Source organism: Protobothrops mucrosquamatus, unplaced genomic scaffold, assembly GCF_001527695.2.
Source record: "Protobothrops mucrosquamatus isolate PMUCROS unplaced genomic scaffold, P.Mucros_1.0 scaffold_19, whole genome shotgun sequence".
In the NCBI taxonomy this organism is placed as follows: Eukaryota; Metazoa; Chordata; class Lepidosauria; order Squamata; family Viperidae; genus Protobothrops; species Protobothrops mucrosquamatus.
Window position 1 is genome coordinate 88,649 of NW_015386095.1, and position 19,189 is coordinate 107,837.

Sequence of the window (19,189 nt, forward strand, 5' to 3'; positions counted from 1 at the left end):
TAATATTCTCCCCTCTTCATCCGCATAAATTTGTTTGGGGTTCATCTTTTCTTTAATGTAAAAAGGTATTCCTCTTTTCTTTTGAGATGCTAATGCGAAGTACAGTTTACCAATTTCAGTTGTTCTAGCAGTTTGAAATGTCTCTTAATATGTGTTTCTTCAAGGCAAATTGTATCCATTTTTAATTTTTGTAGTTGTGTGAAAATGTTTCTCCTTTTTGAAGGAGAGTTTAGTCCATTTATATTTATTGATAAAATCCCAGTGTCAGCATCCTTACCAGTCCCTAGCCTCCTCAGATATGAAAGAAGAAGGACAGGGTGACTGGCACACAGTAACACTTCAACAAATGCTTTAATCTAACGATTCACAAACAAAGTCAGCGCTGGGAGTGTTTTGCTCCCAGCGCATTAAATACCTTCCCTCCCTGCAGCTGCACCCCCCTACACAGCAGGCCAGCATCCGTTGTTTGTCCTTAAAGGTTCCCCCTGGCCTGCCGTCCAGTCTCTGCCGGTTGGCGTTGCACCGCGGAGCATCGGAGCCGTTCTCTGTCCCGGTAAGCCTCCACTTCACCTCCGGGCATGGTCCTTGCTGGCATTGTTCCCTTTGCCTTGCAGCCCTCAGCCAATCGGAGACCTCCCATCTGTCCGGCGATGCTGCAGATGGCCGCCAGTGGTGCAGAGGCCATATGGGAGCACCAGCTGATTGGTGGCCCCGAAATCAGGCCAATTGGTACTCCCGGTTGTTCGGCGGGCCTCTTGGCTCTTTGGTGGGCCTCCCAGCTGTTCGGCAGCCTCCTGGCTGTTCGGCGGCGCTGCTTTTGATGGTGGTCTGTGTGCTGCTGCTTTTGGTTCCCTCCTTCCCTTGAATGTCGAGCCCATGGGCTTGACACCCGATCTCCTCCATCTCTTTCAGTTATATCTAGGTCTCAGTCTTCTAGTCGATCTTATCTGTCTCTGGTCTCTTGGTCTTGCTCCTTCTTCTGAATATGTATTTTTGTTTTCTTCTTCCTCTTTTTGTTTAGCCACTCCTTCAACTGCCATTTCTTCTTATTTCTTTGGTTCACCTTTGGTTCGCCTCTTTTCAGAAAAGCTCTGTGGTTGTCAAAAAACTCCAGTGCTTTAAGTGGTGTGTCCAATCTATATCTTTTCGTGTCCCAGTAAATTAAGATCCCTTCTGGAATCAGCCATCTGAAATTCACTCCTTTTTCAGCTAATTTCCTAGTTAGGAACTGTTATTCTCTTCGAGCCTCTCTTATTCTCCTAGGGATTTGTTTGAGAACTACAGTTGCTTTTTCTTTGTATTTCAACGATTCATCTCTTACTTTTCTCAGAATCTCATCTCTTGTAGATCTTTTAAGAAATCTAACATGCACTTCCCTAGTTACTTTATTTCTTCTAGCATAATTTGAATTGACTCGGTAGATCTGATCTAATTCTCCTTCCATTTGCAATTTTCCATTTCCTAATGTGTCTGCCAGTAACTCAGTTATCAAACCTAGGAGATCCTCTTCCTTATCTTCTATTATATTTTGGAATCTTAAAAAGTATGAGGCCTTTTCCATTTCTATAACCGCTAACGAATCTTCTAATTCTCCATTTCTTGCATCAATTTTTGGTTTTCATCTTTTAAAACTTGTAGTTTTTGATCCACCTTAGTTGTTTAAAGATTTAAAATGTAAAAGTTGTGATGGCTTTCAAACAAAAAGTAGACAAAAAAAATCTATAGAACCAGAAGCTTCCCAAGTTATCCTTTTGTGCCTCAGACAGCTTTATGATATGGTAAGTTTTTAGTTTGTCAGGGGCTTAAACCACCACTTGTAGTTCAGGAGGGAGGGCAGAAGAGAAAAACTCCACCCCCCTCTCTAAAGCTAAGGGCTTCGCTCTCAAAAGCTGCTGAGATATTATTTGTAAAACTGGTTTCCACTTGCAGAGAGAGAGGGGAAGGTATTCTCAGCCAGATCAGCTGTTTACTTTCGCTTTAGCATTCTTCGTCTCCGCCGAGCCGCTGGTAATGGCAGACCACCTGGATGCGGTCAGCCTTTCTTCCTGCTGGTTCCGAGGGCTCCTTTGTATCCAGCAGGCTAGCTACCGCTGACCCGCGATCTTCAAAAACTTCACCCTTTGGCAGTCGCCTCTACGGGCCAACTTTCAGTCCGATTGGACCCACCAACTGGTAGAAATCGGACCCGGGGAGAGGACAATCATTTCCCCGAGTCTATCTTGCAGCGACATCACCGGAAACTCCATATCAATTCTTGACCAGGATTTTTGGCTATTTGAATAAAAAGTATCTTGTAGTTTTTCTGGATTAATTTCCCTCCAAATATCTTGTATTCCAATTTCATCCATCATATTAAAGAATGTCTTAGGTAGTCTTCTTCTTCCAATTTTCCCTGTTTTACTGCTTTTATGGTCAATTGTCCCATCTACTATCACATTAAAGTCTCCTACTAAACAAAAATTTGGTACTCCATTTCTATTATTTTTCTATGGAGGCTTTGGTAGAATTCTTCCTGGTTATTATTTGGTGCATAGTTTACTACTAACAGTGTTCGTTTTTGGTGTAAATATATGTCTACCATAACAATTCTTCCTTCTTCATCTGAATAAACCATTTTAGAATCTATTGTCTCTTTAATATATACAGCAGCACCTTTTTTCCGGTGTGCTGATCCATAATAAAGTTTCCCAATTTTGGGGTATTCCAGCAGTTTATGATGTTGGGTTTTTTTATATTTGTCTCTTGCAAACAAATTATGTCTATATTTAATTTCTGTAGTTTCCTAACATTTTTATTTCTTTTTGCTGGTGAGTTTAGTCCATTTACATTCACTGAAAAAATTCCAAAAATTCCAAAACATTTTCATTCTTTTGCAATAGTATTTTCATTTTTAATCCATATCATGTGATTTATCTTCCATTTTCTGAATTCTTTGTTCATTTTTGACAATCATTTGATGATGAACTTCAAATTGTGCTTTTATATCCAAAATTTCTTCACTTAATTTCTCAAAATTGCTTTGTGTCTGTTCATAGTTTCTTTGCATTGACTCTTGCATCAATTTTAGTGTGGCCTGTATTTAATTTTGGGCAGTGCTTATTTTCTCACGTTGCAACATTGTTTCAATAGATCCCTGGGTAGTTGGGCTAGGTGTTCCAACAAAGGGTGCAGAGGCAGTCTTCTTCATAAGTTTGGAAATATTTGATGTGCTCATTTTTCAACTAAGAGTCTTAGTGTAAAAAGGAGCCGACTATTTTAGGCCAAATTCACCTCCTCCAGTTGAGTCTCAGATGTAAAGCATTCACTGTCTCCAAATAGTTCATGTTTAGTTATATCCAAAGTCAACAAATATAGTTATGAGAAGTCTTTTCAATTGTAGACTCACGCCAAGGGACTTTGTTTACGCCAGGTGTTGTTCAAGGTCAAACGATTCTAGATTTTTTTTAGTATTTAATAATACTGTAATTTCTTCTTTCACCACTAGATGTCTTCGTACACTCATTTATCAATGCCTGATTTTAGAAAACTTTTACCAGATCTTTCTTTTAAAGTTCTTTATAAGTTATTTATCCTTATGATTATATCTAGAAAGTTTTCACCTCTGTAGATTAGATAGTCAGTCCTTCTTTGAATCTGAATTCAATTTTTAAAAGTTATTTTAAATATCTTCCCCTTTTGTAGTTGCTCGCCACTTTTAAATCTCAATCCTATTGGGGTCTTTGTTCTTTAGCTCTTCCCCATCAAGGGGTCAATGACTTATAATCCACAAGGAAAATGAATCACCCAGCTTCAGCACACTGTTGGCAATCAGCTGTTTAGCAGAGTGCCACAGCTCCTTGCTTTCCTTCCGGCTGGAGACGACTTGGGTTGCCTTGGCTCACCCGGCAGCCTTTCCTCCATCCTTTCAGAGGATTTCTTCAGTCCACTCCGATCGGCCACTGCCTGATCCGAGCTCCTGGAGTGTCCCTCCTTCTTCATTGCTCCTCCAGGGCAACTTTCTGACCCTTTCCGACCCTTTCGCTGGACAAAGCGAAATCGGGCTGAGAAGCCAGAGCCCCAGCTTCTTTCACCGTCTTGTCAGCTGCCAAAAACCGGAAGTCTAAACTGAAATCTTTTTCTTCTCAAAGGTGTCTATCAAGTCTCTTTTCTTCAAGACGTTCCCTGCCTTATTTATATCCATGAAAAAAATGTCCCAAGATTGTTCTTTTAGACATTGTAGATTAACCTGGAGCAAATCCTCATAGAATGAAGTTTCCTCCTAAAAGATGTCTATCATATCATTTTTTCTCAAAGAGTTCTCAACCTTGTTGGTATCCATGAGGAAAAAATCCCAAATTTGACCTCTTATGAGTTGTGGGTTTTGTTGCCACTCTTGTTTCAGTTACACTGGGAGGATTATATTCAAGCCATCATCATAATAAAAACTGGTCAGATTTATATTCCAAAGGTACAGTTAAGTTGTTTGCATTGTCCAGCATTTGTAGAGTTGACGCAGTGGGTTGATAATTTTCTACAGTGGATTGATGACCTTTTTAAATATCCTCTGTATAATTAGTATCTTTGATACCTAAGTGATTTATAGTATAAATGATTTTGTGTATGGACCTTTTAAAGATTTCCTTGATGACAGACACCAGCTCAGAGTTAAACACCTTTGTCGCTCCCTCTAGTGATCGAAAAAAATATTTATTTCTTTATTTTTTTCCTTTTTCTAGCCAGAGTTCATGAAAATTGGAAAATTTCAACCACCACAACAACATAATACAGGGCTGCAGATTATTTTAAAAGTAGTAAATTAAGAGCACAACTTTTATCCTTATATTTCAAAAGAAAAATACTCCACGCTTCTTTATTTTAGCTGCCTCCAGCAACCCTCTTCCTTGTCATTTAACAATAAAGGAGTGTCAAAGATGGCGTATAGCTTCAAAAAGAAGTGATAAGCTATAAATAAAGAGAGCCTGTTTTAGTTAATAAAGATAATAGCCTCATAAATTGATTAAGAAATGAAGGGCACAGCTTATTGTCCATTTGAAAAATAAATTCCAAAACAGCTGTTTTATCCAACAACAATTTCATCCCCACTCCTCAGCTTCATCTCACCAGCTAATTTGAAGCACAGCTTCTAAAACTGCTTGCAGACTGTTGCTGTTATTGGAGGATCTTGAACAGACATGTCAAACTCGCGACGTCACATGATGTTGTGCAACGTATCGGAGCTTTTCCCCCATTGCCTGCAATGGGGTGGGCACGGTTTCATTGTGACGCATCCAGCCCGCAGGCCGGCAGTTTGACATCCCTGATCTTGAGGGATGATTCTGGGGCTCTCCCAAATCCAGGAGAGTCAAATAAACAAAAGGAAGCCTGTTCCTTCTGTTAAGTTGGAAAAAACAACAGTCTGGAGAGAGGAGATTCTCTGGGCATGTCAGATGCTGGCCAAATCTTCACTGGAAGTTGAAATTCAAATAAATATTTATAATGCTTCTAAACGTACTGAAATAAAATTTAATCAGATAACAAATATACATAAAGCCTGTGAATTGTGCAAGAGAAATTCTGTAATTAACTTCACTTTTTGACCACTCTTCCATCTCTGCCTATACCGATATCCAGTGGTAAAAACATGGGTTATTTTTTCACTCTGTTGCCACCCACTGTTTGTGATTATTTTCTGCCCTCTTTCCGATCTAGTACATTACTTGATGGCACCAAAAATGGCAGTTTCATCATTTCATGTACAACAAGATTAGAAATTAAATTATACTTCCTCACTGAGAAGAAGAAAGTGACATGATGTGCACTAGATTGCTGGGCAAGAAGAGTGATTTAGGAGGCTTAGTTATAATTGTGTGGCATGTACATCCTACAGAAAGAGGGCAGCTGACTCCTACTCATTCATGTCTTGCTTGAAACAGTCATCTCACTCTGCATAGCAGTATTGGCCACCTGCTTAAAGCATGCTTTTGTATATATTTTTTAATGTGTCATTTTTTTAACTTTAGATATAATCTAATGGAGCAGTAAGTTAGTGTGTTTTATAAGCAAGATCTATGAAATAGAATAGAATAGAACAGAACAGAACAGAAGAGTTTCCGGTTTGGCAGAGAATGAGACAGACATAGGAAGCTGGAACTCCAGCTTCTCAGTCTGGTTTCACTTTGCCCAGCGTCCCTTAAAGGGATGGAAAGTTGCCCTGGAGGGGCAACGAAGAAAGAGGGATACTTCAGGAGCTTGGAGCTGGTGGCAACCGATCTAAGTGAACTGGAGCTCCCTCTAAAGGGGCAGAAGAAAGGCTGCCGGGAGAACTGAGGCAGCCCAAGTTGTCTCCAGCCAGAAAGGAAGCCATTTAAAATAGCTGATCTCCAACAACGAGCTGAAATCTTTTCCTTCTCTTTGTGATCGAAAATGTTGAGACCCTGATAGGGAGAAGCTGAAAGAGTAAAGACCCCCAGAGAGACTGTTTAAAAGCTGCAGTTAACATAACAAAGGGGAAGCTGTTATAAGTATTGGAGATTGATAAATAAGCCGAGGAGATTGATAAATAAGCCGAGGAGGACATCTAGTGGCGGGGAAAAAAACAACAGTAATAAGAAAAAAAAGAGAAAGTCTTTCTATTACAAATGACCTTGACTAAAATCTGAGAACAAAATAGTGCCTTGGTTTGAGATTACAAGTGAAAAGACTGTTTATAGATATACTTGTTGACACTGGCAAAAACTAAATAGACACTATCTGGAGAAAGAGAACATTTCAGATTTAAGACGTGACTGGAGGAGATGGACTTGCCTTAACAGTTGGCTCCTGTTTACATTTTGGATATTGGTTTAAGACTGTGAGCCATAAAATGAGCACATCTAATATTACCAGACTTGCAAAGAAAACCTCTTCTGCGCCCTCTGTTGGATAAGCCAGCCCAACAACTCAGAGTTCTGTCAGGACAATGCTGCAACGTGATAAAGCAAGCATGGCTCAAGATGAAATGCAGGCCTCATTAAAACTGATTCAAGAGATGATGCAGAAAAATCATGGAGAGACACAAAGTAAATTGGAGAAAGTAAGTGAAGAAATTCTGGATATAAAGGCACAATTTGAAACTCAAAATCAAAAGATCATCAAAAATGAACAGAAAATCCAGGAAATGGGAAATAAAACTGAGGACATTGATAAAAAGGTGGAAATGTTATTGCAAAATAATGAAGAATTAGAACAAACAAATCAAGAAATAGAGCGGGCCATGGCAATGGTAGAAATGGGAAAAGTGGAACAATATTTGAGATTCCAAAATATTCCTGAAGATAGAAAAGAAAACATAGAAATAGTGATGATTGAATTATTGGCGGAACTTTTAAACGCAGACAGAGCAGATATGCAAAATGAAACAGATCAGATATTCTGCATGAATTCAAGCTATGCAAGAAAAAATAGACTACCAAGAGAAGTACATGTGAGATTCATGAAGAAAACAACTAGAGATGAAGTACTGAGAAAAGTGAGAGAGGAACCATTACAATACAAAAATAAAGAAATTGTGGTCCTAAAGCAGATACCCAAGAGAGTAAGGGATACTCGGAGACATTACCATTTTCTAACTACAAAGTTGATTGCCGAAGGCATAAATTTCAGATGGCTAATGCCAGAAGGCATTCTAATAAACTAGAACAATACAAGATATCGACTGGATTCAATTTGGAAAGCAGAGGACTTTGAAGTAAGAAACAAAGCAACTTTGGATGAAGGACTGTACCAACAACAAGGGGATAAGCAAACGGGAGAAACGGCTCAAGGAGCAATGGCACAACCAAAACAACAGAAGGAGAAAGATGAGCAAAAGAGTGAAGGGGAAGAAATTGCCAAAGAACAAAGGGCTACAAGATCGACTAGACCGAAATATAAATAATGGAAATGGAAATGGAGAAAAAAATGGATTTTTTTCGGTAAATGTAAATGGACTAAACTTTTCGGTAAATGTAAATGGACTAAATTTTTAGGAAACTTCAGAAATTAAATACAGATATAATTTGTTTACAAGAGACACACATAAAAAAACAACATTATAAACTATTGGAATACTCAAAAATTGGGAAGCTTTATTACACATCAGCACAAAAAAAGAGGAGTTGCCATATATGTTAAAGAAATAATAGACTCTAAATGAGTATACTCAGATAAAGAAGGAAGAATTGTAATGATTGAAATATATCTACATCAAAAACAAATACCGTTAGTGGCAATCTATGCCCCAAATAACAATCAAGAACAATTTTATCAAAGGTTACATAGGAAACTAATAGAAATGGAATACCAAAATATTTGTTTAATAGGGGACTTTAAAGCGATAGTAGACAGAACAATGGATTATAAAAGTAACAAAACAGGAAAACCCATAAGAAGATTACCCAAGACATTTTTGATATGGCAGAGGAAATTGGAATACAAGATGTTTGGAGAGAAATTAATCCACAAAACCAACAATACACTTTTTACTCAAATAGCCATAAATCCTAGTTAAGAATTGATATGATTTGGATGACTTCTGAATTGAGGATGGATATACAGGAAATCGAGATAGAAATAGGTACATGGGCAGACCATAATGCTTTAAAAGTGACATGGAAAGGAATACAAAAAAAAACCAAGATGGACTTTAAACCAATCCATACTAAAAGACAAAGAATTTATAGAGTTAGCGAAAAAAGAAATGGAACTCTTCTTTAAAGAAAATAAAGAAGAAGATACATCACTACAAAATGTATGGAACACAGCCAAAGCGTATTTTAGAGGCATAGCTATAACGTATATGGCAAAGAAAAATAAACAGAGAAGACAGCAATATTCATCATTAAAAGTAAAATTTAGAAAGTTAGAGATAGAATTACAAAAAAACCCACAGAAAAAGACCTTGAAAAGAGAAATGGAAATAGTAAAACATAAGCTAAATTTGTTGGACTCAGAAAAATTGGCAAAACAGATAAAGAGAGCAAAACAAAACTTTTTCGAAAATGCCAATAAGCCAGGAAGATGGCTAGCTTATAAGCTTAAAAAACAGAAAGAGAAGAAAATAATACATAACTTAGTAGATGGGAAAGGTTGTTTACAATTCAAAAACGAAGAAATAAAAAAGATAATTAAGGAATACTATAAGGAATTGTATGATAAAGAGGAGATTTTAAGAGAGAGAACTGCTCAATACTTAGAAGAAAGTAAATTGCCAAAAATTCCAGAGACATTTAAAACTATGTTAGAAGAAAGAATAACAATGATGGAGATATCAGAGGCTATAAAACGACAAAAAAAATGGAAAAACACCAGGCCCAGATGGGCTTCCGGCGGAACTTTATAAAAATTTACAAGACATATTAAGCAAACCACTGAAAGATGTTTGTAATGGACTATTGTTAGAGGCTAAACTTCCAAACACATGGATAGAAGCAAATATTATTTTAATACCAAAAGAAGATTCAGACTTGACATATATTAAAAACTATAGACCGATTTCATTACTTAATGTGGATTATAAAATGTTTACTTCAATAATGGCAGAGAGACTGAAAAAATACTTAGTTGAATTCATACATCCAGATCAAAACGGCTTCTTACCAAAGAGACAAATTAAAAACAACTTAAGAGTGATAATGGACGTATTAGAATACTATTAACTACATCCAGGGAAACAATTAGCATTAGTATTTTTAGATGCTCAAAAGGCACTTGATAATGTTTCCTAGCAATTTATGATTCAGCAACTACAAACAATGGACTTTGGAAAGAATTTTACAAATATGATAAAAACAATATATAGCAACCAGATAGCAAAAGTGATAGTGAATGGAGACTATACTGAGAGCTTCGAGATAAGAAAAGGCACGAGGCAAGGGTGTCCACTATCCTTATTATTATTTATCTTTACTTTGGAAGTTTTAAATAGAAGGATTAGACAGGACATTTGCTGATGATCTTGTATTTATTTTGGAAGAACCTTTAGAGATGATCCCTAAGCTATGGGGAAAGATAGAAGAGTATGGAGAAATGGCGGGATTAAAAATAAATAAAGAAAAAACTAAGGTAATAGTTAAGAACCTCACAGATAAACAGAAAAGGCAAATGCTAGAGAAAATAGAGGTACAGATAGTGAAAAAAGTTAAATACTTAGGTATTCATCTTTCGGCCAAATGTTCATCAATAAAAGAAGATAATTATACAAAATTATTGAAACAAATAAAGCTAGACTTGGAAAGATGGAAAAATCTGCAGTTGTCAATATTAGGAAGAATTGCTACAGTAAAAATGAATGTATTGCCAAAGATTTTATTTTTATTTCAAACAATTCTGATAAAACTTAAGATTTTTTTTTCCAAGATTTAAATTCATTAATGTTGACCTTTATTTGGCAGGGGAAGAAAGCTAGAATTAAGATGAAAACACTACAAGATGCTAAGGAAAATGGAAGATTTGGGCTGCCGGAATGGGCATTGTATTATCAAGCATCTGTTTTAACATGGGTGAAAGAATGAATAATGCTTAGAAACAAAAGATTGTTGTATTTAGAGGGACATGATTTACAATTGTGGTGGCATGCTTTCTTATGGTATGGGAAAAATAGAGCTCATAAGTACTTTCAAAAATCACTTTATAAGAAATGCCTTGTTAACAGTATGGGAAAAAATTAAAGCTAAAATATACCTAAAAATTCCAGGGTGGTTATCAACAATGGAGGCATTTGTACATCCGAACTTGGTAGACTTTGAAAAAATATGGGCATATAGAGATATTCTAAATATTGACGGGAATTTAAAATCTAAGCAAGAACTGGAAAATCAGGGGATCAATCTGTCATGGTGGGCACATTTACAGATACAAAGTAGATATGAAAAAGATGTGAAAATGTATGGATTTTATAAAGATCAAACTGTGTTTGATAAGATTTTGTTAACCTCAGATGAGAAATTAATTAAGAAAATCTATAATTTTTGTTAATTTTGGAAATAGAAAGTGAACAAGTTAAAGAAACAATGATAAGATGGGCGAAAAACTTTGGTTATAATATAGAACTAGAAAAGTGGCAAATGCTATGGGAGAGAAACTACAAACTAACAATGTCAACTTCATATAAAGAAAACTTGTATAACATGTTTTATAGATGGCACTTGCCACCAGCAAGATTAGCAAAAATGTTTAAAAATATGTCAGATAGATGTTGGAAATGTAAACATAACATAGGCACGTACTATCACATTTGGTGGACATGTGGCAAAGCTAAGGCTTATTGGAGAAAGATACATACGTGGTTAGAAAACATATTAGGTGAGCATGTTGATTTTAAACCTGAACTTTTTTTAACTAGGTATAATGCCTGAAAAGATTAATAAACAGAGTCTATATTTATTTTTACACATCACTACAGCAGCAAGAATAATCTTCGCACAATACTGGAAAAATGAAGGATTGCCATCAGAAGAAGAAATAATCAGGAAAATATTGGAATGTCCAGAGATGGACAGATTAACTATGAGACTGAAAGATAAAGAAGATACAGACTACTACCAAATTTGGAATTTATTTTATCGTTGGTTGGAGGAAAGAATGAAGGATTAGGAATTGAACATGTATTAGCATAGCTAATCCCAGACAACTCGTTGATTGGAAAAATTAACATATGTATATAAAAGAAAACCAATAAAATCTTTACAAAAAAAAGAATAGAATAGAAATTGTAAGGGGTCTTGGAGGTCTTCTAGTCCAGCCCCTGCTGAAGCAGGAGACCCTATATCATTTCAGACAAATGGTTGTCCAGTCTCTTTTTGAAAGCCTCCAGCAATGGGGCACCCACAACTTCTGAAGGGAAGCTATTCCATTGGTTAATAGCTCTCACAGTTAGGAAATTACTCCTTAGTTCTAGGTTGTTTCTCTCCTTGGTTAGTTTCCATCCATTGTTTCTTAACTTGCTTTTGGTGCTTTGGAAAAAAATTTGACCTCCTCGTATTTGTGAGAGTGATCATGATCCAGTCTACTGTAAATTATTAAGTAAGCACAATCATTCTGGTCCAATAAAAAAGATCCCTAGATTAACAGAAAACCTGTTCTTTGCAATGTGTGATGAGTCTCTCGTTGCCACATGCAGGAATTAATATACAAATGAATTTGATGCTCGTATCTTATAGGATCAACATTGCAGCCCATAAAAGATGACCTTGAAGGATAAAACCCAAACTCCAGTGAATTCCATAGATCACACAATAAGTAAAGAAATGAGAAATTGTTTACTCTAGACTTGATGGACGATTAGTCATTCATTCTCTCTCAGCCCAATCTACCTAACTACTACCTAACTAGTATCAAGTGACCATAGGACAAACATAATAAAGTATCTACACAAAGCAAAATTTACTTCTACTCATTGATGCATTGATTATTTTTATTCTAGTTTCATTTGAAACCAAAACCAAAACATTCTAGGTATAGAAGCATTCTATTCATTTAGCAACTTCTTAGAATTAATATCCAAGATGGAATCTAAATTATATACATGATGACATAAATGAATGATATAGTACTTATATCTGCCGGATATTTCCTTGACTTTGTCTGCCTGCCTGCCTATCTATCTATCTATCTATCTATCTATCTATCTATCTATCTATCTATCTATCTATCTATCTATCTATCTATCTATCTATCTAGTATTTATTTTTCACATTTCTAAATGGCAATATACAATAAAAGATCAAAATATAAACATTATATAAAAAATTAAAATGTTAGAGTTGAAATTTTGAGTTAAAAACTATATATAAGAGTGGGTGGATTTATTTTCTAAGGCACCAGAAGGCAAGACAAGAAACAATGGATGGAAACTAATCAAGGAGAGAAGCAACCTGGAATTAAGCAGAAACTTCCTAACAGTGAGAACAATAACCCAGTGGAATGACTTGCCATCAGAAGTTGTAGGTACTCCATCACTGGAAGTTTTTAAGAAGAGACTGGACAGCCACTTTTCTGAAATGGTATAGGGTCTCCTGCTTGACCAGGGGGTTGGACTAGAAGACCTCCAAGGTTCCTTCAAGCTCTATTCTATTCTATTCTTCTTCATGTGTATGTATGTTTGTGTGTGTGTGTGTGTGTGCGTGCGTACACACACACACACACACACACACACACGGAGGCAAGAATAATTAACTTTGTTAAAAATTGGTTGACAAGGCAAAGGGAGGGCTGTTATGGCACTAACCAATCCCACTTTACTTGGCAAATATTGAAGATCTCTAGGTTTTTTAATTGTGGAAATTCAATATGATGTCTTTCAGAGTTTTGAATGCCTCCTTATACGATATGAATAACAGGATGTTCAATAAAAGCAGGAAGAAATTAGGAATTACCTATAAGAAGGATTTTTTTCAAGATTATAGCATGGACATCTTTTGAACAGATCTCCAATTTTATTAAATCCTTGATTAAGGCTTATTTCTAAAGTTTGAAAGTGTGGAAAAGCAGTATTTCCATTACAGTTATTCCATTTATGTACAGTCTTTTTCCCCAAGTTTAAATATAAATAATTTAAACATAAATAATAATTTAAATATAAATATTTTTCTCCAGGTTTAAATATAAATAATTAAGTTTGTCTCACTGGAAGAATTTTTTACTGATTCATGTATGTCATTTGCAATATTAACTATGCTGTGAAAAAATGTGGCATATTTTCATATTATATTATGCCTGAGTTTCTCATTTGAAAGGAACTGATAAATAATCCATTAAAATAAAGCATCTTTTAATATTAACTGGTTTAACCTGATAAGTATCAGCCTCAAAATGCATCCTTTTGCAAGTGCTTCTTTTGTGGTCACATCTAAAAGATGCCACTTATGGCAGGGAACTTAGTAGTTATGTCTTCTACTCAGTGTTTTTTTTGTAAGAAAAAAGGTGCCGGAACTCACATCTTGTTAATCTTTTATTATATATATATCATTTAAAATTCTAAAAACTGGAGGTTGACTCCTGGGTAAATTCATATTTGAAGAATTTAGGAAGAAAAAGAAGGGGTGTGGACACGAGGAAAGGAACATCGCTAACGGTGAGGCGATAAGAACGAACGTGGAGGCGCTGCCTGCGTCCCCGACGGCCCTGCACCGGAGAAATGCGAGGAGAGGAGCAATGGTCACACACACACTTATGGAACAAGGGTTGAGTGGTGGTGTGGAGGGGAGGGAAAAGGAAGAGAGGAGATGGTTGGAGGATGAGAATGAAGGAACAGCAAGAGTGGTGGGGATACGGGTGAGAAAGGAGTCAGACCGCCACGGGGAAAGAGGAAGAGGGAAGGAAGGTGGGACCGCAGGTGGTCAGGGGAAAGAAAGAGGTTGACGAACCACAAAACGAAGCCCTGGATGAAGGAATGCCTCCCCCTCCCGATGAACGAACAAGACAGGGAAAGAAAGGAGGTGGGAAGGAGAGAGTCAGGAACGTAGCAACTCGCGAAAGGACAATTAAGAACTCAAAGCAGGAGGACTATCTGGGCCCGGTCACGAGATCTAGGAGTCGGGTGCAAAAGGCACCACTCCCATAAAAACAGCCACCCACTGATGGTTAGCCACCCTGATGAAGCCGGCAGGAGGCCAGCGAAAGCTAGGTGTTTTTAATGGTAAATAAACTTTTTGTAGTTTTTATCTCCTGGTGGTCTCACAGTTTGTGATTCTTCATATATATATATATATTCAGTTCTTAGCAGGACCAGTGGTTGAGAAGTAATTAGTATTTTTTTAAAAAAAAATAAATTTGGGATCACACTTTTACACTAAAAATTTTAAAAAGATTTTCAATTCACCAACGATTTTTTAAAATAAAGAAATTATTTACCTTTCACACGTAGTCAATCACTGTACACACACCCACACATGTCAGTTGTGTAACGAATCATAATGGTCACTGCCTGCAGTAAGCACTCAGTGCATGACCACACAACCAATCACAAGCCGAGCAGTGCCACAAGCCGAGCAGTGCCATCACAACCAGTGCAGACAAAGTACTGCACTGGGAAGAGGAGGAGGAGGAGAGGAGGAGATTTTCTTGAAAAGATAGGTATAGAAATCAAAGATTTTTTTTGTGTGTGTGACTAAACCATTCAGGGATCCTACTGACTCTGTCATCTTTTTATCTCTGTCTCACTATCTCCAAGTGTCTGCCAAACCAAGCCATTTTGGTCTAGTGGTTAAGGCTAGAAACCAGGAGACTGTGAATTCTAGTCCTGCCTTAGGCATGAAAGCCAGCTAGGTGAGTTTGGAATAGTGGGTTTGCAAGAATATCTTTTTTTTTTATTGAAAATTTTATAAAAGTTTTACAATGTAATTCCCCCCCTCCCCAGAACCCACCCTTCCCCTCCTCCCTCCCTCCCCCCCACTTCCCAGAGCCAATCACAGGGTTAACAATATAATAACCATACTCTAACATTAATCAACTATTAGATTAACAAATCTATAACATCCTTTAACTCTCTTTTAAACAAATATACTAATATTAAACACAATAATTATAACATCATATTAATAGTTATAAATAAAGATAAGTAACCTATTATAACATGTAAACTACATTAGTACTCTAAAGTTTACTCAAAAACCAAATGAAATTTTTTAGTACCATATTTACTCTCAATATAATCTATCCATCTTCTCCAAACCGAAATATATCTTTCTTGTGAATAATCCTTCACATAAGCGGAAATTTTGGCCATTTCTGCTAAATTTGAGACTTTAAGTGACCATTCTTCTATAGTGGGCAAACGTTCCGTTTTCCAACATTGAGCTACTAGTAGTCTTGCAGCAGTTATCAAATTCAACATCAAATCCATTTCTTTTACGTCCAAATCTTCCATAATACCAGCAAAAAATTTCTGCAGCTTAAACTTTATCTTTTTCTTAAAAATATTTTGTATATTCCATCATATCTTAATCCAAAATACCTTTACTTCCCTGCATGTCCACCACATATGAAAATAAGTTGCATCTAAGTTTCCACATCTCCAACACTTAGGCTGTAAATTAGAATACATGCAGGACAATTTTTGGGGGTCCAAATGCCACCTATAAAACATTTTATAAAAATTTTCCCTTAAATTTTGAGCTTGAGTAAATTTTACATTTCTAATCCAAATTGTCTCCCATGTTTCCAGTAAGATCGGTTCTTGTATATTTTGAGCCCATTTTATCATACAATCCATAACCAATTCTGTTTCTGAATCCAATTCAATCAATGCATTATAAATTATTTTAATATGAGCTTGAGATTGATCTTTAATCTGTTTCATCAAATTTACATCCTGTAAAGTAATACCAACTTTTTGGTCCAAATGCCACCTCATTAACAATTGGTTATAATAAAACCAAGAATATTCAATGTTTTCTTGTTTCAAATCTACTAAGGATTTAAGCTGCCAATCTCATCCTACCGGACAAAGTAGTTCCTTATAAGAAACTTTATCCAAATTAACTCCCCTAGATATCCCCTCTATTACCTGTCCTGGAATTGCCCAGATAGGAATTTTATAATTTAATTTATAATAATATTTCTTCCAAACTCGTAATAAAGCACTTCTAAAAATATGAACCTTAAAATTTTTATCTATCTTTTTATCATAAATTAGATATGCCTGCCAACCAAATAACAAATCCCATCCTTCAAGAGAAAGTATATTTCTATTTGTTAAATTTAGACAATCGCTAATCCATGTCAAAACCACTGCATCATAATACAATTTTAAGTTCGGGACTTTAAGTCCTCCTCGTTCCCTTATATCTTGCATGATCTTAAACCTAACTCTTGGCTTCTTGCCCGCCCAAATAAACTTATTAATACCCTTTTGCCAATCCTCCAAATTAGCATCTTTTTTTAAAATAGGGATCATTTGAAACAAGAAAAGAAATTTTGGAAGGACATTCATTTTTACTGCTGAAATTCTCCCCAACAAAGATAATTGCAATTTTTTCCAATCACTTAAATCCTTTTGCACCTTAACCCATAAAGATTCATAATTATTCTTATACAATTTAACATTAGAAGCTGTAATATAAACTTCCAAATATTTAAGCTTTTTAACCATTTCAAAACCTGTGAGCGTAACTAACATATCTTTATCATTCATAGACATATTTTTCGGTAATATTTTAGTCTTATTACAATTTACCTTAAAACCAGAATCTTTCCCATATTGTGCGATAATTTCAACCAAGTCAATTACCGAGTCTATTGGCTGAGTTAATGTTAACACCAAGTCATCTGCAAAAGCTCTTAACCTATAATCAATCTTATTAACCTTAATTTCTTTTATTATAGAAGACTCATGAATTTTAATTAACAAAATCTCCATTGTTAACACAAATAACAATGGAGATAATGGACATCCTTGTCTGGTTCCTTTTTTAATTTTGAATGCTTCTGTTACCCCCCCCCCCCATTAACTATAATCTGTGCTGATTGCTGTTGAATATCTTATGTGATAAGGAGATAGGGAGATCAAATAAATGAATGTTTTTGCTGCTTCGTCAATATCTAAAACAGCAAAGAAAAATGCAGGGCAGTCTCCCTTCCTTTTTTTGCTAAAAAGTTAGCACAGTAATTGTAACATTTCTAGAATATGTTTTGGGACCCTTTTTGCATAAGAAGCTTGATTAGTTTATCTGAATTCAATAAAAAATAATATAATCTGCAGCAGATATTCTGTTATCCTCTGGTCTAGATGATTTGTTTCAGGAGTCTTGTCTTTTGGAATAGATGGCATTTTATATCTTTTTCTATCATTCTAATTTCAATTCAAATTAACATTAATTGCTCACAGATTTACCCCTGTTCCTAATTCAATCCAAAATGCAATAGGAGCAAAACATCCTTATGATTGATTCATACTGATTCATTTCTGCAAAAAGTCTCTAGAAATCTTTTTATAATTCTCTTAAGCAAGTTGAATATTTTTATAAAGACAGTAATAGAAACAGAAGCATGTCAAATGCAAATGCTTTTCTACATTTTTGTACATGTTCTTCTTGTTGAGCCACCAGATATGTTCCTTTAAGGCCCAAATTAATATGGATTGGATGGTTCTGGCAATTAACTGTCTCCAAAAATCAGTTCCCCACCTCTAAAATAGGACTGAAGCTGACCTACTTAACAGGGATATTTTGAGTATTGCTGGAGAGCACACTTGGCCTTTGCATTAACAGCCCATTCAGGAGAATTTAATTTCTAAGTTTATTTAGGGACTAATTGGTAACATCATAACTCCATCAAGCTTCAAGATATCAGAATGAAAATTGGTCCATGTGCTCAGGGCATCATGCTGTATTTTAAAATCAAATGCCAACTTAATCCTTTCCCCTCTATTCCTTGTATTCATTTTTCAAAGAGAAACAAAACAGAATATTAAATCTAGTGTGTCTCTTGAGTAGAATAGAAGTTTGCAATGCATTCTGGGAACAACTTTCTGTATTTCAAGCAGAATGTCAAGAGGAACAAGAAAAAAGGTAAAGATAATGGAATTGGATCTTTTTTGTTGAAGACTGATCATAGAAACAAGGAATGGCATCTGTGCTTTAGGTAACTGCCTCCTGTCATGAATTTGACTCAACTCCACTCTAAAAACCATTTTGCAACAGGCAAATTGTAACAACTGGTATCTATCCAAAACACTGGGATTTTTACACTGAGATTTTTTAAAAAATGGAGGTGAGAAGGAAGAGCCTTTGCAGATGTATGTAAGTTCCACTGGTTTCAATGGGCTTTAATTCTCTTTCTAAGTTCACAAATCAAAGCTTTAATCATAGTTGACTTGACCCAGTTAATTCAGGCCCCCACCCACACGGGCGGACACACGCTGGATCTCATTTTTGTCTCGGGCCAGTGGCAGAATGATCTGACATTAGGGGACATAGTTATTGAGCCCTTGTCATGGTCAGACCATTCTCTCCTAAGGATGGACTTCCGGACCGCGCCCCCCCGCCGCAGGGAGATGGAACCGCCTAGATGGTTCCGTCCCAGGCGACTGATGGACCCAGAGAGGTTCCTGACGGAGCTTGGGCCTTATCCGGAGGATCTGGTCCATGACTCGGCGGAAAATCAGGCGGCGGCTTGGGAGACAACTGCCGCCGCTGCATTAGACCGAGTCGTGCCCTTGCGGCCTCTGACCCGGCCTAGATCTCGACTGGCTCCC